At 38.5% G+C, this 25,561-nt stretch overlaps 1 protein-coding gene and 1 long non-coding RNA gene across 34 annotated transcripts in view; one reads left to right on the top strand and one right to left on the bottom strand.

The window, feature by feature from the left end:
• The window catches only part of LOC123804027 (uncharacterized), a 146,427-nt gene extending 141,131 nt beyond the window's left edge, over positions 1–5,296 (bottom strand). For 28 of the 33 annotated variants that reach the window (XR_015725489.1, XR_015725490.1, XR_015725492.1 and 25 more), the window contains exons 1-2: positions 5,000–5,296; positions 3,897–4,013 (exon numbers count right to left, since the gene is read on the bottom strand). This is a non-coding gene — a long non-coding RNA (uncharacterized LOC123804027). The remainder of the gene's footprint in view (positions 1–3,896; positions 4,014–4,999) is intronic. The other 5 variants (XR_006783020.2, XR_015725501.1, XR_015725482.1 and 2 more) reach the window with 4 other exon arrangements.
• The window catches only part of LOC123804026 (gamma-aminobutyric acid receptor subunit beta-1), a 103,057-nt gene that overhangs the window by 4,654 nt on the left and 72,842 nt on the right, over positions 1–25,561 (top strand). The gene's annotated exons all lie outside the window — the stretch shown is intronic.

The following is a 25,561-nucleotide window of genomic DNA, read 5'->3' as shown; positions in this document are numbered from 1 at the left end:
ATGCTTTTCCCATCATGGCGATTTCCTCTTAACCTATAGTTCCCACCTACAATGCCACCTCCTATAAGAGGCTTTCTTGAGAATCCGATGTAAATTAGGAACCCCTACTTATTCTCTTTCAAAATTCTGTTAGTTTCCCAAGTAGCAATTAGTAGTATTTGTTTCCACGTTTATTGTTTTTTTCCATTCTGTGGATTATAAACTCCATGAAGGGAAGGATCATTGTTTTGTTCACCACACAATAATTAAAACCTAGGCTCATACCTGACAATAAGTACCTGTGGGGTGTATGTATGCTAAATTTTTTGGCTCCAAACTTTTCAAGTCTTTTGCATTTTAGAAGATAAGTCTAGCTCTAATTTCTTCAGATAAAATTTAAGGCAGGAATTTTTTAATGTGCAATGAAATACTCTTTCATTTGTACAGTTTTATGCTCATGCCTTAAGACTAACTCAAAAATTTAGGATTGTAAATGTGTCAACCAAGAGCCAGTTAGGGAAAAACAACATTTTAATTACTTGAGAAATTTTGATAGGCTGGTAAATATGATGAATTACTATCAATGGTGGGACAGGGGGAAGGGGCTCCACTTGAGTCATTAACTATCCAAACCCTCCTACCTAAACCACAATCAATTTCTCAAACAAGTATACTTGTTTCTTTTTAAAACATGGTTGGGAAACTTTGAACTTAAGCATTGTCTTATATAAATTCAATTTTGTGAACTATCTATCTCTTAGTTTCAGAATATTGTCATTGTGTTGATTTAAAATGTCTTGGTAGTAACACCATGTACACAGAATGTCAAGCCATAGTCGTGTTGGATTAATTCCAAAATAAAATTGTTTCCTTGTACAAAAAATAGCAAGTGATAAGAAAAATGTGTCTACCTAATAAAGCAGCCCAACTTAGCTATGGAAAATTCCCTGAGAAAATGTGATATTTGCAGAAGTGAAATGCTAAGCTTTATTTAAGACCTCGAAATAAAAATCAAAATAAGTGTAGTATCCAGACATGAGACAGGAGAAGTTCTACAAAAGTCTGTGCTGGTAAAGCCACGTGTGCAGAAATGTGTCCAGTTCTTAATACCGTATTAAGATAATTTCTTTCAGAGGGGAAGACCAAGATATCTGGAAAGAAAATTTTAGGGAGGCATAACAGCCATTTCCAATATTTTAAATGCTATCTATAGAAACTTTATGTTTGGTGTTGCCTAGTGTATTAGTCAGGATTCTCTAGAGAAACATAACCTATATATATATAGAGAGAGAGAGAGAGAGAGAGGGAGAGGGAGAGAGAGAGAGAGAGAGATTTATTATAAGAAGTTGGCTTATGCAATTATGAAAGCTGATAAGTCCAAGATCTGTAGCATTAGTCAGCAAACTGAAGAGCTTAATGGTGTGGTTCTAGTCTGAAGGCCAGCAGGCTTGAGACCCAGGAAGAGCCAGAGTTTCAGTTTGAGTCTGAAAACAAGAAAGAATTGATTGTCCCCATTCAAAACTAGTTAGGCAGTGGGAACTCTTTCCTACTCTGGGGAGGGTAAGTCTTTTTGTTTTGGGGGAGCCTTCAACTGATTGGGTGAGGCCCACCCATATTAGGGAGTACAGTCTACGTACTCAGTCTGCCAATTAAGATGCTATTCTCATCCAAAAACACCCTCACAGGAACTTGCAGAATAATGTTTGACCAACCATCTGGGCACCGCAGTCAAGTTGACACAGAACTATCACAACCAGAGTGCTAGATTTGAACCCATTTAATTCAAGTCAGCTAGCATTTGTTAAGTGGTGACCATATGTGGCTCTGTGTCCAAAGTAAATCCTGATGATACAGCAGCAACCAAGCACACAGGTGGGCAGAAGTTATAGGAAGGCGGATGTAGAATTTAAGAGAAATATTTGCAATGAGCAAAGGTGACATTCATGAAATAAGTGCTTGCTAAAGAAAGACTTCCCATCCCACAGAGATTTTTCAATTAATTGGAATGACCACCTACCAGTAATAATGTAAAAGACATTCCTTTTTGAGAGGCCAGTTAATTATACAACCTTCAAGATGTCTTAAGCCCTAAAATCTAGGACTGAGAGTTTATTTTAGTTACATCACCAATAAATTATTTCTGTGCTTGCCTAGAATATTGGTTCTAAAGTGATTGTGATTTATAAAGGATATTAGGATATAGGAAAAATGTTATGAATACATGAACATATACTCACAAGAAAAATATGAAATATAGGATAATTACAAGCAAAGCCTTTGAATCATTCTTACTTTATTGCTGCCTGCCAAATCATTAATTCTGATCTGAAATAATTTAAAAATAGCATCTACAACATGCTGCACACTTTCTATTCACGAATGCTAAACACCAAAAATAACAGAAGTAAATTGAACTTCATGAATGATTCATGGCTTCCCTTGCTTTATGTCCCCATTGTCAAGGAAATTAGCAGCATTGGATATCTCCTTAGATAAATTTGATTTTGCCATATTCAGTAGACTACTTAATGAAAATGAATATTTCACATTTATGTTCATAGAAATGTTAATGAATTTTAGTGCCTGTAGCTTTTTTGATGAGCAGAGGGGTGGGTGTAGGGAAGAAGGGAATACTTTCTGAATTAATTTATTCCTTTTTCCAGGCTGCTTCTTTGAAACTATGAAAAAGCACTCTTTGTGAAAAGTCTCTGATCCTTTAAAGTTATAAAATAAAAGCCAGTGGAGGAATGGAGTTCTTTTTATGAAAATTAGTTTTGCAATCAACTTGACTATAAAGTTAGCTTATAGCTGTTCACTTCAATCCTATAGGCGGTTTATTTTCAGGTGGCTCTGTAGATTGATGACGAGATCTCTGATTTGCAGATGTAGATTTCTAGAAATTTCTTCTTTTGTTGGTACTCTGATGCATGACAATTTTACTAGTAGCTTCCTAAGGGGAAGTCAAAATAAAGCTTATTGTTTTGCCTAAATGGTTTAGGTATTAACCAAATTGTGTCTTTTACTTAAAGACACAATTTATAATGGAACTTCAATCTTCTAGAACTAGACATCCTTGCTAAACTGAGAGCTTTGGTTCACTTTAGATCCAAACTTAATAATAAAGATAGCTAATATTTATTGATTATACATTATGGGCCATGCACTTAACAAAGATTTCCCATTGAATTTTCACCGAAACTCTATTGTTCTATCCCATTTTATAGAGGAGAAAATTAAAGCAACGCAGTAGTAACTTGCCTCAAGTCACAAAACGATAGTGGTCCAGATGGGATTTGAACTCAAGCAATCTGACTTGGAAGTCTACTATTTAGCCCTTATATTGCAGCCTCTTAAGAAAACTCTTCTCTCTAGCTTCCCCACTGTGTGTAAGTTGGGTAGTTTTTAGGTATGCTGTATCTGAACACAAAGTAGACACCTGAGAATAAAGCAGGTTTTAACTGGTCCTTCTCCTCTGTACTGAATCTGTCTCGATTCATTTTCTACATGGGCATTTATTTGCTGACATTCTTGCCAACTAAATATTGATATAATTTAAAGAACAACTATTATTTTCCAGGTCACTTTCCATAATTGCTGCAGATCACAAAATGGTCAGAAATCTCTTCTAAATGGCTATAGACACTAGTTCCCAAGTCCTTTTCATATAGTGTTAAGCCTGACTGCCTGTAGTGGTGCTGTAGTTTCAAAGTCTATTCAGTACTCATGATACAGATGCATGAACATCTGTAATCTTGGAAATGGACGTATTCTCAGGAGGTCTTGACTTGTATTGTTCTCTGAACCACATCCATATAGGAACTATGTGACAATATGTATAATTTAGTTTTCATTTAAATTGCTTTAATCTTATCTTTAAGATCAAAGATTTTAAAAGGGAGCTTTTAAAATATTGATACCATGGGGCATGTGGGTGGCTCAGTCGGTTAAATGTCTGACTCTTGATCTTGGGTCAGGTCTTGATCTTACGGTTGTGAGTTCAGGCCCCACATTGTGCTCCACACTCAGCATGGAACCTAGTTAAAAGAAAATTGTAAAATATTGATACCATGACCCCTCCCTGAACAATAACATCAGAATTTGTGGAAGGTGGGCCCTTGCACAACCATTTTTTAGCGCCCCAGTGATTTCAGTATGCAGCCAAGTTTGACAGGCACTGCATTAAGGCTATAATGCTTTGAATTTTTGCTCCTCTCTTTCTAATAGACCCAGTTCTCTAAATGGGAAGCCAAATGGAAACAGAACTGAGAGAAGAAAGTACAGCAAAGAACAGAAAATAGCATGATTTTCAAAGAAAGAAATCATTCAAATGATCAAAGGGGAAAATTTAAGCTATTCTTTTCTTTATCCCCTCTGGCAGAAGGCTTCTTTTTTTTTTTTCTTTAAAAGTGCATGCCTTGAAATAAATAGGTAGACCAATGGACCCTGCCTTTCACTGGAATTAAGTGCTTCAACCAGACATTCAAAGCCATGTAATAATAAGTCAAGTTGTTACAAGACGCCACTCTATTTTAAAAGCCCCAATACATATACCATGTATTAATATGAATGCAGTCAATGACACATTAATTTGTATAATGATGCTGTGGTGAATGGAGTTATCTACTTGGGAGAGAGTGGTATGCACATCGGCTGCTTTAGTAACATTTGCTTTCATGTTAAAAAAAGAAAAAAGCTAGTTAAAATTTATATTTGAATGAATGCACAGCAATAGGGCTTTCACTGGAATAGTTTATCAAACCAAAATGGAGTGTAGTTTATTTCAACCACAAAAAATAATATAATAATCATTCCTGTATTTGTCTTCATCTCCCTGTACCCGGTCCCATCGGCACTAACTGCCGATCTGATTGTGCAAAAAGGCAGATTTGTCACAGAGCTCGCACTAGGTGAGTGCATTGATTTCAATAGATTGTATTCACAGTACTTAGATTAATAGCCATGTAATTCCAGCAAAGAAAATTCCACCGAATAGAGCCCAAGGGTTTCTTTCCGCTCTTACCTTAGAAACTGGCAGGGTGGAGACCCTTCACGTGTCTGCTCTGCTCCCTGCCTGGGCTTGTCAAACCTTCACGTGCTCATGGGGTTCTTGTGAAAATAGATTCTAGTTTAATGGGCTTGGGCTGGGGTCTGAGAGTCTGCATTCCTAACGTGCTACCCCTATGCTGTTGGTCCATGAACCACAGTGAGGAGTAAGAATCCTAAGTAAAAAAGAAAAAACAAAAACCTGTCTCACCTGTGTTCCTCCATCTACATTCGCAGGCTGTTTGCTTCCTACTGAGATTTAAATAATTAGCTAAAAAGCCCTTGTCACACTGGTTGCTCAGCACTTGACTCAAGAGAGTTTTGAGTTTTAAATTAACCGAGGCAGAAGAGTCATTTTCAGGTGACCTGAATACCTTCCAAACACTGAAACCCGAACAGCTTAGACTTTGTAAAGTACCCTGGGTCTGTAACATTTGTGGCCTACCTTTTTATATGCGGAAGATTCCCAGATAGCGTATGTCATTAGTACTCTTAAACCCACCTTAAAAATAATACATGGGCAAAGATTTTGTATGCAGAAAAGATTTAATCTCAATGACGGAAAAAATAATGAAAAATATTCTAATGATTTTACTTGACTCCGTGTCCACTAACTAGAGGATTTTAGCGGCAGGAGCAGCAGGTTACTCCTCAGCTGTCTAGAGACCTGGGACTTAATGAGTCATTCTGAAGAGTCCGAGTCCCGCCAGAATTTATTTTAATATTTTGATGTGAATCTTTCTCAACAGAGAATTCTAAAAATTATTTATTCGTTTTTCATGATTCAGAAATACAGTCAGAGCTGTATTTCTCATGAGGTGCTGAAGCTCTAGCTTTCCTGGAAGCGGGGGCAGGCGTAAGGGGCTTGCACTCTGATCCTCACGGTGACCGCAAGCACTACTTTTTTGTGAGTGACTTTCTGGGTGGAGTGAGGAAAGCCCCTTTCTACATAATTCATGTGTCAATTTTTTAAAAGATGTGTACTCTAGTCAAGTAAGCATATTTTTACAACTCAAGACAAAGGTGTTTTCCTGCAGAGTTCTCATTTAATATAACCTAGTCTCTTCATTAGGGATCAGTAATAATTCTATCAAGTCATTAGTTTCAAGGTCTCAGCCATTGTCCAGATCCTCAGTGTCTACTTCCTCATCACCTTCCTCCCTCCTGACTCTCAAGTTACCTGCATTCACTCAGTATCCAGCTACTGAGTTGTAAGTGTTTTCTACCTGTAATTTCCCACTGTTGCTATCATTATTTTATCTCTTCCTCTTTGAATTTAAACAGGCCACGTATGCCAAAACTCTACCTTGTTATTTTTGAGAAAAGATATTTTACATGTCAACTGATCTTTTTGGAAATGTCTCCTCCCTGAAATAAGAAGTAGCACTCTCCCTGTTATCCTTTAGATTCGTTACATCAAGACTTTAAGCTAGTAAATAATCAAAGGGTCAAGCCTGACTTTGCCAAATTTTCAGTTTCCTAACCAGTATGTACAGTTATAATAAAACTAAATTTACTTCCTGGGTTGCATGAAGTTTAAAAAGGAGAAATATCCTTCTGCTACTGTGATACCAGGTCATAGTTACTTTTCATAAAGTTTCACTTTGAAGAGAATTTCATGCATAATCAATATTGAAAATTTCTGGGTTTTTTCCATTTAGGACTGAATGATAATAACAATAATAATTGAATGATGATGATAATAATAATGTGACTGTATTTTAAGTGCTACAATATAAGTACCAAAAGCTAAAACCAAAGCATGCTGAGAGAGGATGTCTCAGATACTGTTTACTTGCCAAAATGTAGATCATTAAAAAAGCAATCCACCTGGGTCAAGGCAAGCTTCCCTGAGTCCAGGTGAGCTGTATGTGGAATTTATATGGAGGTATGAATGCATGCAGAGGGTTTAAACATGACAAAGATGACAGAGGACACCAGCTCTGAGTCTTGTACATCATTCCCACACAATTCACAGGGGAGGCCTCTTTTTTGTGGTAGGTTCTTTCTTAGACAGTCAAGGTCTACCCTTACCAGTAAGGTAAAATGGAGGAAACTATCATTACAAAGAAATAAAAAAATTTAAAGTCTGGTGTATAGAGAAATAATCTATGTCTATATTGGATTCACAAAGAATTAAACCAGGAGCATGTAGGTGAAAAAAAGCTAAACATACAGAGAAAGGGGAAGAATTAGCCTTGGATTGGCAGACAACAATAAGATGACTTGAAATTCAAAGTTAGAAGTGTTTAGAAAGGAGGAACAAAAGTCACTTAATCCAACTCCCAGGCCAAACACCAGAGGTGTAAAAGAAAAAAATAGCCAGTACTTTGAGAGGGCTATTTCCCTTGCAGATACAAGGGAAAGCAAGGTTTTGGTGGGAGCAAGTGGTGAGGACCAGGACATTGAGGATGGAGGAGATTTTGCTTATGCTAGACTATGTTCTACTGTGCACTGGAGGAGGGTTTGGGGAATCATGGAGGGCTAGAAGATAGAAACAGAATAGAGAGGGTATAAATCGTTATGGGAGCTCATCAAGACAAAGCTAAAGTGCCTGGTACAGTGCTTGACATCCGTTACTCAGTATGTGGTGCTCACAACTATCACCGACGTACAGGGCAATCAGATGTTTGCTCCTTCAGAATCCTGAACACTCCCAACTTTCATATCCATTGTGAGTGCTTCTTTCCCTCAGTTTTGTCATACCTGTCATCACTCTGATTGTTGCTACTGTTGCTGGAATGTCATCATCACTCTCCCCTCTTCATTTCTAACCATTTTCTCCCATCTCTCTTGGCTTTTACCTAGAAAGCTGATCTTTCTGTACATCACCAACCAATCCAACCTCTCTACTCCTCTGCTCTTGAGGTGACTGATAACAAAGTGCCAGGAGCAACTACTTGTCTCACTCTTCTTGGTTCTATCTGTCTATTTCTGAGTTCCCAGAGGTTTCAGATTCTTTTATAATATACAAGTGATTATTGTGCACATCTCATTCCCAACACTGTCGGTACTTCTAGGATGACAAGATGACTATATCATAGTCCCCCAAAGGCTACATTCCTAAGGTAGCATTTGTACAGATGCAAAACGGCATTCTCAAGAATTTTAGATTATCAAGGGGCGCCTGGATGGCACAGCGGTTAAGCGTCGGCCTTTGGCTCAGGGCGTGATCCCAGCGGTCTGGGATCGAGCCCCACATCAGGCTCCTCCGCTGGGAGCCTGCTTCTTCCTTTCCCACTCCCCCTGCTTGTGTTCCCTCTCTCGCTGGCTGTCTCTGTCTCTGTCAAGTAAATAAATCTTTTAAAAAAAAAGAATTTTAGATATTCAAAACCTAGATCACTGACCAACAAGTAGAGAAACATTCTGTTGATACTTTAACATAGTGCTAAAGTCCAACGCATTTTTTATTTGGTCAGGATCACAGACCAGTGACTCCATTCCTTTTAGATTAACTTGGGATCACTTGAAAAGACTCTGAGGGAACATCTCTCTCCCTATCTTTGGCAGCTTAAATACAGCTACTTGGTTGCAGCCCATTCCTGTGCATCTCACTGCCAAGCAGACTACTTTTCAGCATTCTTTTGTGTGTTCTATGAAGCACCACGCAAATGATTGCTCAGCCTGCTTTGTAGACAAGAAAGTGATGTGCCATAGAATTTGTCCCACAGTTTCCCTCCCTAATTCTCAGGAAGGAAATCTTCATTTATTGCATTTGAACAACTGTGGCCCCTACACAATTATAGATAAAGCCTCCATTTCCTTAAGGAAGGAAAATAGGGGGCCCATCCAGTGATACATTTTCAAAAAGTATCATTTTGTGGATTTAAGAGTTTAGTCCCTACCTAAGAGTTTGGAGAATCAAGCAGAATATCCAAAAACAAAACAAAACAAAACACCTTGATTAGTATTTCAGACACTTATAACTTTATTCATTCACCCACAGACTGTCTATAGTCCTTATCAGGTATCAAGAACTGTTCTACACAAAACAAAGCCCCTAACCTGGGGTAGGAGATTCTGGCAAAACTATATCTACCTTCCTTTCAATGATATCTGGGGTAGTGATGGCAAGTTGACAATAAGCAATCAAACATAGGCATGACAAAGTGATCTCAGAATTCTGTGTCATTATTTTTAAGTTTTCTGAACCACACCGTGGAATCCTATATCCTAACTGGTATAGTAAAGGAGCAAGCCACACAGCCAGGGAGAATACCTCATCATTCAATTCCTTCTGTATATTCAACAAATTTCTGATACAATTTTTTATGTGCAGTGAAAAAAACAGACATGGTTCCATCCCTGTTGGTGCCTACCTTTTGATAGGGCTTTGTCCTCAAACCTACTGAATTTGTATTTTGGGGAGAATTGATGTGTTGTTGGGTCATTCACAAACTTGAAGAGCATCAAGAGTCTAAGATTGCTTCAGCCATCTTCATGACCAACTTTGCAAAATCATACAGTTCAGTCATAGAAGCAACCCAGAATACCCCCTGAGTCATCAGATGCCATTTCTTGATTCATAACTGTGCTCTCAGGGAATGATCACAATAATCCACAATATTTGTATAGCACTTTGTACTATTGAAAGGTATCCTCTAGCGTTGTCTTGTTTGACCCTCACAGAACAGATACGGGCAGATAATTTTATTTTTAATTAATGATAAATCAAGGACATAGATAAGGGCAATATATTGTTTATTTAATTAATGATCAGTGTGAGACTTGAAACTAGGTCATAAATGTCATCTTAGGGTCCTTCAATGGTATCCCACTGTCTCTTTTGTACTAAAAGAATTGAAATCAGCGCTTATTATATGTGAAATTATAGAATTAAGAAGGCCTTGGCCTTCTAAATCGTTTTTATTGCCCACTTGTAATTGTTCTTCCAGCTTAAATTATAACTGAAGTGTCTGGAAATGTCTAGAAGTGTCCTCTTCTTTGTTTAATGGATAAATAAGCAAATCTCTCTTGGACAGAGCCTGTCCTTTCATGAACATTCTCTGCAATAAATAAATCACCTGGTCACATTCATGTCTTTGAGGAGTTTATTAACTGAGATCTGTCCTACAGTATCTGTATCTGGCAAAAATATTTTTAGAGAATATAAGCACTTACGACAGAATCTTAAAACCAGAGAGGACACTGAAGATTACTTAGGCCAATTCTCTCATATAGAAATGAGAAGAGTGAAATCCTGTGAAGCTCACTGACATTGAAGTTAAAAAAATCACATGACTAGTTACTTAGAAGCAGACCTGTGTATCGCAGTCTGGTTTAAAAGATTCTGTGAGCTGCCAGTATGTGGGGGATATCAGAAAATTTAAAGAATATTCTCTGGCTTAAAATCAAGTTGTGGAGACATAAAACAATGAAAGAAGCACACAAGCCAAGAAATAATTCCTAAATAATGGTCCACAAGCTATAATTGCTGTAATTCACTGAAAAAAATAGATCAAGAATTTATTTTTAATTTCCGCCTCATTCTACAAAAGATGTGAGGCACCTCATAAAAATACTTTCAATGCAAAAGAATTAAAGTAAGCATTTGTGGTGACCATGGCAAAGGGAAATTATAGGCTGAAAAATTATAAAGGCAGATCTGCTATTGGGGTGAACCATATGGTTGAAATAAATGGTCCCCAGATTTATCACAAGGCCAAGGCAAAGTAAACACAATCAATTTAAAAGATTCATATTGACCATAAAACAAAACCTAATTTACTGTTCAGTAGCATTCTTCAGTAGGTATTCAGAAAGAGGGCCCTGAGTTTCATCCAGTTCTTAACATAATCCATCAGTGTGGTCCCTTGGCATAACACCAAAGTACAATTCAGTAGAGCAATCATATTAGATCCAAAATGATGTTGCTGAAGGATCTAGCAACCTTGTGGTCTGGCTTGATTCAAATGCATCATATAGAGTGTATAGAGAAATGGATTAATTACCTGACCCTCGGGTATTTCTTCCAAAACATTTATGGCAATATGGAAAGCAAGGAGCTCAACATTATAATGTCTGGCAAGAGCCCATGGTGTAGATGGTCTGTCATACCGATTGATGGCTGTTCTACAAGCTTGGATAATTAACCAAGCAGAGCTGAGTGTCATTAAGGGCATCTGTGAAAATATATGAGCCTAACTGAGTCATGTTTAATGCCTTTGTCCAGGACTGAATGGGGTCAAAATCACACTCACCCAATTTAAAAAAGAAAAAAAAAATGTGTGTCCGGGTCAAGAGCTAAACAGAGCTGAGATCAGAGGTTACAGAATTTAGGAATGGCTTCTAGAAGGAGGTGGGACCTGAACTTGGACAGACAAGGAGGAGAAATGAGGGCTTTTAGACTAGCAGAAAATCCTATGACCATGTGGTAGGGGAGTTGTCGATAGGAGACATGTCAGTTTGCCATCAAAATTTATGACTTTAAAATGCAGTAACAATGGAGCAAATCTAAACACAATTCAGCTTGATCCTTTTTATGGAAATATTGCCAGTAGAAAGTTCTTTAATTTAATATGACAGCATTGGGTTGATAAGATTTCAGGCCAATGAATTCAGTAAGTGGGTTTGTTTTGATGACCTTTGCTAATTTGTTGAATACCGTGAAAATCCCCTGCAGACTTTCGAACAGTTCCAAAGCTAAAAATAATGACCTCACTGAAGATTTTGTCAGCTGTTCTGATTCAGAGGATGGCTGAGAATGACTGATGGACTTTGGTTCTCAAGTGAGGCTCAGACAATTGCAGCCTGACCTGTCTTGTATATACCAGAAAATGATGTCTATACTTACTAGAGAACATATATAGGGTCACAGGGAGCAGTAAGGACTATCTCTTATTATAAATAAAAATTGTAATTTCATTAATATTTAATTGTAGGCTATATGCCAGGTGTTGTGCTTTACATGCGTTGCGTATTTCATATTATCCTTACAAATTCTCTGTGAAAGAAGTATCACTAGCCTCTAGGTGTGGTAACAAAGCCTCAAAACTTTAAGTGACTTGCTCAGAATTACACAGCTAGTTAATGCCGGAGACTTTGAACCCATGTCTTTGTAACTCAAAGGCTAAAATTTCTAACCTTTATTTAATACAGATTATCTGTCTTTTAGGGGCTGTTGCTTTAGATTATAAAACTGAAGCATTTTAGTTGACAGGCTAAAACACAATTTAAAAAACTGAAATTCCTACAAGAATCATGGAGTTTGAAAGTGAACTGAAGATTACAGAATCATTAACCCAATGCTCCAGTTCTGGATAGGAGGTACCAATGGGTGATGCCAAACGTGAGCTGCTCAGAGCCCTGCAGCTGGTTGAAGGAGAATCAGGCCATCCAGCTCACAATACCGTGCTTTTTGACACTGCCCCCTTCTGTGTGCTCTGGGGCAGGTCACCAATTAGTTGTGGAGCCTGAGAAAAGAACTAAGCCTGGGCGTAAAAGGGAACTTCAATTGGTCAGGTGCTACCATGGTATTATGTGTTTGGAGTACCAGAAGCTGGATATCTTCTTTTTTATGAAAACATTGAGAGGACCCAGAGGATATTAAAGGGTGATTGTTTATAATTTGGAGGGGGAAAAATCAAAGAATGTTATACAGAGTCATATGTAACTAGTTTAAAATCCAACTTACTGGTCTGATTCAGACCTCCATCTCTTTGAGTTTAGCAATGAACATGAGCACAACTGTTAATTTTCACAGTTGGATTGAAAATTTCTTGAAATATTCTTAAGTATCAGTAGGGTATCTCCAGCCTGTTACTGCCACTCAGTATTACCATGAGTGTGACCCTCTGTCCATATGGCGTCTTTCAGTACCTAGTGAAACATTTATCTACACTATTAAAATTTACATCTGATCTTACCAAAATATATGACTTCTTCCATTCTCTGAATAATTGAATATTCTCTGAATAATTGAATATTCTCTCTTGAAAACATATACTGTTTCTAGAATTGGCATCAAATAATCAGAAATGTTGTGTTAACTAGATAATTATTTCAGTAATCCATCCAGCAAGCAGTCATCGTAGCCTGGGTGGTGCCTGACACTCTAGATGACAGTGGTGACCAAAAGTAAAGAGGGTCACTACCTTCCCTAGTGGAGCTTCCAGGCAGGGGATAGAGATAGGCATTTATCGAAGACTTGCACCAATAAAGGTAAACATAGCTATGAAATAGTGGCACTTCATGCTATTATACAGTATATTAGTGGGGATTGGATTTATGGAGGTCAAGAGAGTTTCCCTTTTGTTCTTTAGAGATCTAAAGGCTAAGGAAGGAGTTAACTAGGCAAAGAGGAGAACAAAGAACAGTCCAGTCAGAGAAAACATCAAATTCAAGAGTCTGTGGCAGGAGGGATGTTGGCAAACATAAGGGACAGAAGTAAATCTAATGTGGTTGTAGCAGCAAGAGAAAAAGACCATGGTATGAGTTGAAGCTAGAAATGTAAGTAGAGGACCTACCCGGCAGGATCTTGTAGAAATTTTGTCTTTATCTTAAAAGCAGTAGATCACTGGAGGTTTTTTGAGCTGGGGGAAGGAAGGCTAACACAATAAGATTCGTGTTTGAAAAGTCACTGTAACTACAATATTGAAAACAGATTGATGAGGGTGAAGAAAGCAAATTAACCATTTTGAAGACTATCAGAATGGACCACAGTGGTATGCTAGCTTGGACCAGGATGGAAATGGGAAGGGGTAGATGGAAGCAAGGCAGAGTTAGAAGGGAAAAACAGGTGGGACTTGGTAAAGAATTCAGTTTGAGAGAAAGAGATGGGGGAATACATAATGACTCCTACAATGTCTGGGGGTTTGTTTGTATTAGTGGATGAACAAGAATGTCATTCACCAAAATTAGAAGAATGGTGTTTTGAATTCTGAGTAGGGGACAAAGAAGAGATCACAAGTGTAGTTTTGAATTTTTTGAGGTATGGTATAAGTCTGCAGCACAAAAGAGGTCTACCCTGAAGATACAAATTTGTGGATCATCAGACTATTTTGATAATCATAGCTGTAGGCATAGGTGAGTTTCCCTGAAGACAGGATGCAGTGTGAGGAATGAAGAGAGTTTAGGAGGCTCAAAGGACTCCAATATTCAATGACTGGCACAGAATAAGATGGAAATGCAAAGGAGACAAGGAAGGAACAGCCAGAGAAATGGAAGAAAACTACAGTGTATGAAGTTGGAGAAACCAAGGAAGGAAAAAAAGTAAACCTTGGGCTCTGACCTGAAGAAGAAGGGGAAGAAGGAGAAGAAGATGGAGGAGGAGGAGGAGGAAGAGGAGAAGAAGAAGGAGAAAGGGAAGAAGAAGAAAAAAAATACATATATAGGGGCGCCTGGGTGGCACAGCGGTTGAGCGTCTGCCTTCGGCTCAGGGCGTGATCCCAGTATTCTGGGATCGAGCCCCACATCAGGCTCCTCCGCTGGGAGCCTGCTTCTTCCTCTCCCACTCCCCCTGCTTGTGTTCCCTCTCTCGCTGGCTGTCTCTATCTCTGTCGAATAAATAAATAAAATCTTAAAAATATATATATATATGTATATTATTCATGAGACAGATATATGTATATCTCTGTGTGGGGCATTCTATTCTCAGTGGCTGCTGCTTCCTTTACCTCTTGGAAGCTTCCATCTTAAAGGGAGCGCTTGCTAATGGAGATTTGAAGGTCTGCAGGACTTGACTGTTTGTGGAGGAGTCCAGGCCATGGAGGCAGAATCCCAACCATCTGTTGGCCTAATCTCTTGTAACACACACAGATTATTGCCCAACATGCATTTCTGCAACTCTTTCTTAGTTAAAATTTATGGACCCTGTTGTTGAATATCATTAGAAACTCCACATCATTTAGGGTCTTTGTAGTACATAATAATGAGAATTGTGTGATGTTTAATGGAAAAATGTTAAATTTTGTAATACGGAGCCATGTAATTTTTTTAAATAAAAGTGAACATCTATATTACTAAAAAAAAAGTTCAAGTTAAAAATGGAACAGAGGAGAGAACATGTATTTTGTATCTGTTACTAAGTCTCAGACCCTAGGGAGTTCAGTCTTTGTGATACATTTCTCTCATCAAGATTATGACAATATGTCAGAATATATTTACACATACACACAACTTAAAGACCTCTCACATGTGGTGGACTTTGCTTCTGTTAGTTGTTAATTCATTTTAGGAATACTTTCTGACTTTGTGCCTATGAAAATGCTAAGGATGGGATATAATAACCTATACTTTTCAGAGTACAAGACACTCGTTTGCAAGATGACTGCAATATGCTTTATTGGTCTCAGCTAACTTAATGCTTGAAAAAATATATACTTCATTTGATTAAAAGAACATTACATCAGTTCTTATTTTCTCATTATTTAAAACATTTTCCTCTGGGTATTAGATTACATATATATAATGAGGTTTAAAGGTATTCATTAGTGAATATATATCTAACTATATTCAAGACTGGATTTTCCATATAGTTTATGTGTATAATTTAAGTGTAGCTGGCTTTAATTTATTACAAAGATAGCAAGCCCTACCAGCCAACTCCTCTGTAGCATGGCAGAAAAGGAATGGTGTATGAACCAAACCTCTCTGGGTTTGATCCCAGATTTACTACCTGTGCAGTGTTCCTCATTACACCACATTGTGCCTCATTTACTTCACCTGTGAAATAGGGACCATAATACCATCTCATGAGGTTGCTCTAAGGAAGTGTCTACCAGATATAAGCATTCAATAAATGAATTCTTTTTTTTTAAGATTTTATTTATTTATTCGACAGAGATAGAGACAGCCAGCGAGAGAGGGAACACAAGCGCGGGGGAGGGGGGGGAGAAGCAGGCTCATAGCGGAAGAGCCTGATGTGGGGCTCGATCCCGTAACGCCGGGATCACGCCCTGAGCCGAAGGCAGACGCCTAACTGCTGTGCCACCCAGGCGCCCCGAATAAATGAATTCTTGACATCACAATAATAATATGATATCAGGATAGTAGCCTCCAGAAAGAGCAAAAACTGCCACCTGACAAGTTTTGACCATATTGTAGTATTTATGCCATCCAGATCCAGAAAAGTAATCACGGTTTTTAATATATTCAGAGTGCTGTGACCCCTGATGACGTGATGATAATAAATCAGCTCCGGGCTTGTTGTCATCTCATAGCCTGTAAATTGAAACACTTCATGATCCTAGCCAATGTGGACAGTTAACTTCCACATGTTTTGAGAGAAGGAAATGCTGGTTCCTTCTGTGCTAGTTTTACTAAAAGATGACAGAGAATTCCTTCAATAATGATTTGTTGAGTGAATGAATAAAGTGAAATGGAATGAGATAAAAAGTTTCTTTGCACATTTTAGGAAATGTATAGAAGTTAGAGATTATGCTGGTTTTGCATACTTGGAGCTCTGTAGAAAAATCAATGAGTGCTGGGCTGGGTTTTGTGGTCATTCTTTTACTCAACAGATGTGGTGCCCTACCATGTTGCTACTCTATTAGGTGCCATGATGGTCAAAAAAAAGAATCACCTCTACAGGTCTCTGCCCTTGTGTCAGATAGGAAAATCATGAACCAGGTAATCACAAGATTATTCCAAAGCCAGCCAAACAGAGTAGCCCCCCTCATCTAATTTTCATCTAATCCTTCCATTTTAGGCCAAGCATGTCTATTATGTTTCCCCAACAAAACAATATCCAACCCAGCCAAACCAAAAGCCAAGATAAATCATTGACTATTTTTCTAACTTCACCAAACAATTTTGTCTTCTTTAAGATACTGTTTTCTTCTGATTCTGAGCATACAGATACATTCTAATTAGCCTATTGGCCAACTAATATTTTGATAGTGACAGTTTTTTGTTTATGCATTTGAATTTGCTTATTTTGGATATTTTGTTTCTTTCCTTATAGCAATGCAGATTTAATGAGAAGAAAGTATAGAAGTCTCAAAGATCTTTCCTGGCATACTTCTAAATCCAGTTGCTTTCCAATGTTTTTTAATTAAGCAAAGACTACTAGAAATATAAAAATGTAATAATGAATTCCATCAAAGGTTGTTCTACTTCAGTATTTTCTCTGACAGCGAGGTCAAGCCACATTTTTGGGGAATGAATCCTAAGTGGTTCCTTTGATATTTCCGTCACAAGTACATAATTATTGCTAACTTATTTTTCAGGTGAATCAAGATCAATCTTTAATTAATTTAAGTTAATGGTTTGGAGGTCTTCTTGATGTAAATGCCTTGAATTTATCTTCTAATATATAAAAAATATTCCCTTTCCCAACTTAATAGACTAAATGGTATAAAAGAAAAGACACCAGGTCTATCAATTAACTTTGCTTCCTTACAGTAAAATGGGAATGATCCTGTCTATCTTGCAATATCACGGGGCCTGATCCAGGGCGAGCATTCACTTTCTGTTTTCATTTTTGTTAGTAATACATGTATGTGATTTAAGAATTCAGTAGTTTGTCAAGACCTGTTATAGAAACAGCAGTACTGGGGTGCCTGGGTGGCTCAGTCGTTAAGTGTCTGCCTTCGGCTTAGGGCATGATCCCAGCGTTCTGGGATCGAGCCCTGCATCAGGCTCCTCTGCTGGGAGCCTGCTTCCTCCTCTCCCATTCCCCCTGCTTGTGTTCCCTCTCTTGCTGGCTGTCTCTCTCTCCGTGAAAGAAAGAAAGAAAGAAAGAAAGAAAGAAAGAAAGAAAGAAAGAAAGAAAGAAAGAAAGAAAGAAAGAAAGAAAGAAAGAAAGAAAGAAAGAAAGAAAGAAAAAGAAACCCTTTCCATTTCTATTACCAGCAGTAACTGATTTCAACCCTTTTACTCTTTTTGTTTTCCTTCACATTTCTAAATAACATCACTTGAACTGAACTATTTATTCTTGGTTTCTCACTTTTATACATACCTTTTTTATACACTCCCATATCCCCCCCACGAGCACTTATAGACACCTTTCCCCTTCGTCTCCCTAATATTAATATCTAATGATCAACCCATATCTGCTATTATTAAAATATTGAGGGGCACCTGGGTGGCTTAGTCAGTTGGGCATCTGACTTCAGCTCAGGTTATGATCCCAGGGGCCTGGGATTGAGCCCTGCATCAGGCTCTTTGATCATCAGGGAGCCTGTTTCTCCCTCTCCCTCTATCACCCACCCCTGCCCGCCTGTGCTCTCTGGCTCTATCTCTCGGTGAAAGAAAAAAAAGAACAGAAGAGAAAGAAAGAATTTTTTAAAAATTTGAAATACTTCTTATAGGTAGAAAAATAGCAGCTGCTCTGAAACTACCAAGACCCACCTCTACTTTATTAGCCCGACCTCACCCAGAGACCATCCCCCCCCCCCAGATAGTCTCCTCCTATAATCTGACAAGGAAGGGAGTGATACCTGGCACAGCAGGTTCCTTCAGCATTACCCAGCGTCCACTATACCTTAGTTTTGCGGTCCATATCACAAGGTGGAAAATATTTAATATTTTTAATATATAATCCCTAGCTGTATTTCAATTTTTATTATTGCAATTCTGTGAACATTATTCACAGCTGAGGTATTCAGTAGACTATGACCAAACTTACTCTCCTGTACTACTTAGCCTTTTTACCATTATTAAATCATCTGCAAATTCTTTGTTCTAGGCGTACCTCTCTTCTCAAACACACAAGTGATCTATCAAATTAATCGTCCTAGGGACATCTCTCCTAGAACTCTGTTATCTTGCTTGCATCTGAACTAATTGCTCTTCAGATCTGCCTGCACCATTACCATCTTAAGATCTTCTTTCCAATCATCCTCGGGGTTTTTATTTTTTGGTCTGCCTTTTGTATGGAAGCTGTTTCCTGAATTCCATATCATCTTTTTCCCTAATTTACATCCTGGTCGAGATTTCCCCTGTAGCTTCCTGAGAGTAGCTGAGGGAAGGCTAACTTTTTGAGACCTTGTGTGTCTGACAATGCCTTTATTCTCTCCTGACGATTGAATTTTAATGTAAGAAATCAATTTCCTTTGTATTTTTAAGGCAATACTCCAATGTCTAACTTCTGATATTCTATTAAGAAGGTCAATGCTATTCTAATTCTTGACTCTTTATGTATGGGTAGATTTTTCCTTTGCAACATTTTAGGATATTTCTTTTGTTTCCTAATATTCTAAATTTCATAACGATGAGGCTTATTGTGAAGTTGTGTGATCATGCTACATATTAGATTGGACTTCTAATCTGGAAACACCTATAATGCCACATAGTTGGAATCATAAATGCCATAGTCCATTTGGGCTGCTTTAACTAAATACAATAGATTGGGTAGCTTATAAACAACAGAAATTTATTTCTCACAGTTCTAGAAGTGGAGAAGTCCAAGATCATAGCTCCAGATGATTTGGTGTCTAGTGAGGGCCTGCTTCCTGGTTCATATAGATGGTCATTTTCTCACTGTGTTCTCACATGGCAAAGGGGGCAGAGAATCTCTCTGGGACCTTCTGTAAAGGCACTAATCCCATTCATGAGAGCAGAGCTAATCACCAAATCACCTCCCAAAGGCTCCACCTTCTAATACCATCACACTGAGCATTAGGATTTCAACATATGAGGGGGGGGGGCACACTAACATTCAGCCAGTAGCAATATGGTAAGTAGACTTTTCAAATTGGCTTCTTTCACTTACTAAGATTCATTTAAGGTTCTTTCGCGTCTTTTCATGGCTTGGTAGCTCATTACTTTTTAGCACTGAATAATATTCCATTTATGCCATTTACATATTGAAGGACATCTTGGTTTCTTCCATGTTTTAGCAATTACAAATAAAGCCACTATAAACATTCATGTGCAATTTTTTGTGTGGACATAAGTTTTATACTCATTTTGGTAAATATCAAAGAGCGCAATTTCTGGGTGGTATGGTAAGAGTATGTTTAGTTTTATAAGAAACTGCCAAAGTGTCTTCTAAAGCGGCTGTATCATTTTGCATTCCCACCAGCAATGAATGAGAGCTCCTTTGCTCCACATCCTTGCTAGAATTTGGTATCGTCAGTGTTTTGGATTTTATCCATTCCAGTGGTGTGTACTAACTCGTTGCTGTTCTATTTAACAATTCTCTAATGATTTATGATGTTAAGCATCCTTTCATATACCTATTTATACCTGTGTTTCTTCTTTGTTGAGGTGTCTGTGCAGATCTTTTGCTTATTTTTGATGTGGGTTGTCATCTTAGTGTTGAGTTTTTAAGAGTTTCATATATTTTGAATACCAATCCTTTTTCAGATATGTGTGTTTCACCACTTTATTTTTAAATTGTTTTAATAGCAATGCATTTACATAGTTAAAAAATAAAAACAAAATTAAAAGGTAAATATTGGGAAGTCTTACCCCACACACGCTCCCTTCCAGATTCACCCCTTTTCACTATTTGCATTAGGTTCTTATTTACTTTCTACAGTCTCTTTATGCAAATACAAGCATGTACAAGTATATGGTTTTATTTTTCCCATTTCTTAACAACATTGACATTCCATATGTTATTCCACACTTTGCTTTTCTAATTAACAATATATCTTGGGCATCCCTCCATACCAATCATAGAGATCTTCCTCATTGTTTTATACAGCTACATCGTGTTCCATTCTGGGGATGTACCATAGTTAAGGTAAGGAATTCCCTGTGGCTGGGTATTTATCACCCTGACTTTCAAAGGTAGCTGGTGCTCAGAAACTGCTTGGATTTTCGGAGGCTTCATATTAAAAATGGAGTGCTTCTTAGCTTTCCCCCATTGCCAGCTTAGATTCTGGTTTGCTTAAATGTGCTAAGACAGTTTCCACTTGGCCATCTGCTTTCTAGCTTCCAGAGTTTCTTAGTAGCATAGCAGTATCATCTTTAAACTCAAGGGATATATCCTTGATTGTCTAGGTATATGTGAGTAAGTTTGTTCTTATCTGGTATATTTCCACTGTACTTTTCCAGACTTTGATCATATCCTTTCAGTATGAAGAGACTCCATTTTCACAAATGAAAATAACCTCAGAATCAGAAGGTGGGGATGAAATTGTTTACTTTTTTAGAGACTAAAGCAGAGAAACAGTATGGCCTAAAGACTTCCTGGGGTCATTCAGCAAGCCAATAAATTGCTTTCTATGGCTTTTGCCTCCCTATCTGTGGCTATAACTATTACAGTGCCATTTCTTTCCCTGGATTTCAGCTCGGTAGGCCTAATTACTGTTTTCCTAATTTATAGAAATTGTTAGCACCATTAGTGCAGATATATCAAGGGCCCTGAGGGAGCAGTAATTCTCCTGCTGTACATTTAAATTGATATAGTCATTTGGTTCATCAACTGTGTAAGTCACAAGATGGACCTCTCCTGAGAAGTTGTAGCACAACAGTTGAGTTTGGGCCCCGCAGTCGGATGGACCCAACAGCTTTTCCACTTTCTAGTTACGTCACCTTAAGCAATTTACTTAACCCCTCTAAACCTGTGTTTCCCCATCTATAAAATAATGTGCTCCTCATGGGTTTGTGTGAAGATGAAATGCATGTAAAGCAACTTGTACAGGGCCTGGCACATAATCAGCATGCAGTGAACATGGCTATCATTAACTCGCACGTAGCAAACGACTTGGTACCTAGTAGGCATTCAGTAAGTAAGTGTTGAATGAATATTTGAATGGATGAATGAACACTTCCTTTTAACGAAAATACTGAATTTGATTAAGGTTCTACTCATCAATTTTAGTGTGTTGTGTTTGGGGTGGCAGTGAGTGGCAATTCTCCTCCTCGTCTTCCCACTCAAGCCATTCTCCATCACCAGCTGGATGTCCTCCAGTCAACTCAGTTCTGACAGTAGCTGGAGATAACGTCAGATCCCACAGGTGAAGGGCTCAGTCCCACAAGACGGCCCTCACCCCACTTCATAGATCAGTCACAAGTTCAGGTTATCACCTGCACTTCTAGTTAGCCAGCTATAGATAGGAGGTGCCAGTGATACCCTGCCCCTTGAGTTTGATTAATTCGCTAGAGTAGTTCACAGAACTCAGAGAAATATTTTGCTTACTAGATGGCCAGTTTGTTATGAAAGAATACAACTCAGCCAGATGGAAGAGATGCATAGGGCAAAGGACAGGAAAAGGGCACAGAGGTTTCATGCCCTCAGAGTCTGCCACTCTCCCTGAATCTCCAGCTGTTCACCAGTCCAGAAGCTCTCTGGACCCCACCTTTTTGTGTTTTTACAGAGTCTTCATTACATAGGCATGACCGATTAAATCATTGGCCACTGGTGATAAGTTTAACCTCTAGCCCCTCTCCCCTCCCTATAGGTTAAGGAGGTAGGAGTTTAAGTTCCAACTGTCTAATCACATGATTGGCTAGACTGGCAACCAGCCCCCCAACCTTAAGTGCTTTCCCAAAGTCACCTCATTAACATAAACCTAGTAGTGCTGGGAAGGGGCTTGTTAGGAATAACGAGACACCGGTCTCACCTTTATGGCTGTGAAGCATTTCAGGAACTGAGGACAAAGGACCAAATATTATGACAAAAGATGCTCCCATTGTTCTTATCTCTCAGGAATTCCAAGGGTTTGGGGAGTTGTGAGCTAGTAACTTTGAACAAAGACCAAATATACATGAGAAATATCACAGGCTAGCTGCCCAACTGGTCTATGAACGACTACCTGGCTCATAACAGAAATTGACAAACACTCATTAAAAGAATTTTCCAATAAAGGAATGAGCTAATTGATATGACTTGCCCAGGTTAATTTTCAGGATGCAAACAAACCAAAAAAAAAAGAAAAAAATTTAAGAAAATTATTGCGTGGGTGCGTGTATTCAGGAAAGTCAGTTACAGGAATATCCTCTGTTCCTCAAATTTTGGTCTCCAAACATCCTTCCAAGGTGCAAATTTTAGGCAAAGATCTTTTGACTGACTGTGGCCAATCAAGTACTCAATCTTGTCTTCAGTGCCCTCTCTAGCTGCACTTGTACTAAAGACAAAAGGAGAAATGGGAAATGCTGTGTTTAGCATAGATGAAAAGTATTTGTCATAGGTAATATAGCCTTTGTGCTCCTTGTGTGGTGAGGGTGCTCATTTGATATGACAGGAGAGAGCAGGTCATAAACCTTAACAAAAATCCCTTGGGACATGTCGATTTAGCTTTTTTTTTTTTTTTTTTTTTTTTTTTTTTTGGTTAAGAAAACTGTTTTTGGTGGGGTGGGGAGCCACCGCCTTGGGCTCAGGTCATGATCTCAGGATCCTGGGATAGAGCCCCACATGGGGCTCCCTGCTCAGTGGGGAGTCTGCTTCTTCCTCTCCCTCTGCTGCTCCCCTTGCTTGTGCTCTATTGCTTGCGCTCTCTCTCAAATGAATAAATAAAATCATTTTTTTAAAAAAGAAAGAAACCTGTCCAAAAAGTTTCCATCATGTAATGTCACCCAGAAAAAAAGGAACCATTCAAAATAATTGACATTTATTTGTTCTTGTTCTGTGGATAAAAATCTGATAAAATCAAATTTAGAATATTGTTTCATTGGTCTTTTTGCTGCCCTGAAGAGAAATGATTACAGTAGGCCCCATTTTTGCCTAGTTCCCCACACTACATAACATACATTAGGTCCATTTCTCACAAATATCCTTCAGGGTCATCAATTTATTGTTATTCCTGTTTTACAAATGGAGAAATGGAGACCCAACATAAAAAAAATGTGCCAGTGGGGCGCCTGGGTGGCTCAGTCATTAAGCCTCTGCCTTTGGCTCAGGGCGTGATCCCGGAGTTCTGGACTCGAGCCCCGCATCAGGCTCCTCTGCTGGGAGCCTGCTTCTTCCTCTCCCACTCCCCCCTGCTTGTGTTCCCTCTCTCACTGGCTGTCTCTCTCTGTCAAGTAAATAAATAAAATCTTAAAAAAAAAAAAAATGTGCCAGTGGTCACTGTAATGCTGAGCCAAAGGCAGAGTAAAAACCATGTTCTTTCAGATTCCAAAATTCATGTTTCTCAATACCTTTTTCTCTTGTAATGAGATGTTTTTCCTAGCAATCATAATGAAATATCTTCATAGGCAATAAAATAATGTTAGACCCATCAGCGACACTTGTCACACCAAATTTCCTAAACCAACTCAACAGATACAAAAAGGTTAAGAAGTTTGGGCGTGGGAGTTTGGGAGTTGTCCCAAGCAATGGTAGAAAAGGAAAGAGAAGATTAAAAAAGAATTGTAAAAAAAAATAGTCGTAAAGAGAAGAGTTTCTGTGACCAGTGGTCAGCTGATTCTAAATATCCATTTATACATATGGTAAACATTGGTCACTTTTTGAATACTCAGCATTTCTGTCTTATATACCCACCCGACCCCCACCCCCCATATCCTGTAAGGCAGAGCCTTTCTCTCAGTATCAAACTGAAAATCTCTGAGACTCATTTTCCCAGCCCCCCTTGCATCTGGATGTGGGACAGACTTCGGTTCTACAATTCACACCAACTGTTGCGAATATCAAATCAGAAGTTTTTGACATAAAGAGGAAAGGAGCACAGAGAATCCACCATGACGAGAATGGCCTCAGAACAGCAGCTGCTAGAATGGTTCTAGTGGCCTCCTCTGGTCTCCAGCCACAATGTTGTTAATGACAGAAGCAGTGTCCTGGGCAGTAGCTGTGGGGTCTCATGGGACCAGTTCTATGGCATCTATTTTGGCAACGCATCCTGGCTTTGCAAACTCAGAGCCTGGTTCTCTGATACTCAGGCAATCTATGAGCTTCTTAACATTTTTTAATAAATTCCTTTCTATTTAAACTAACCTTGTCAAATCTGTGGCCCACAACTAGAAATCATCACTGAAACAATATATAAAGAATAGCAATAATGATCATTATAACTAGCATATTTTGAGCATCTGTGATGCGATAAAATATTCTGATGAATGCTTTAAAAGCATTTTATTCATGAAATTCTCACTGCAACCCACTTATTTCCATTTTACAAAAGAGGAAACTGAGAGGTTAAATGGTGTGCTCAAAGACATATTGGTACAAAGTAGCAGAGCCAAAATTTAAGCCCATCATTGTGACTCCAAAACTATTCACTCAGCCACTAAACTTGAATATATAATTTAGGGGTAGTTTGTACTCATAGTTTTTAGGGTATAAGTGTCTATAAGTAATTGTATTAGTCAGGGTTCTCCAGAGAAGCACAATAGGATGTGTGTATATGTATATATAGAGAGATTCATTTTAACAAGTTGGCTTACAAAAATTTGAGGGCTGGCAAGTCCGAAATCTCCAGGACAGGCCAGCAAGCCAGAGATCCAGGGAAGAATTAATGTTGCAGCTAAAGTCCAGAGGCAGCCTGGAAGCAGAACTCTCTCTGTAGGTGTCTATATCCAAATTCTCTCTTCTTTTAAGGCCATCAGTCATAATGGATTAGGATCCACACTAACGACTTCATTTTAGCTTGGTTACCTCTATTCAGACCCTATCTCCGAACGCGGTTCAGTCCCATTCTGAGGTACTGGGGGTTAGGCCTGCAGCATATGAATTTTGGAGGGGACATAATTCAGCCCATAACAGTAGTAA

This window comes from Ursus americanus, chromosome 8 (assembly GCF_024610735.1).
Source record: "Ursus americanus isolate L20-20 chromosome 8, mUrsAme1.1.p, whole genome shotgun sequence".
Lineage (NCBI taxonomy): Eukaryota > Metazoa > Chordata > Mammalia > Carnivora > Ursidae > Ursus > Ursus americanus.
This window is presented reverse-complemented; position numbering and strand designations above follow the sequence as displayed.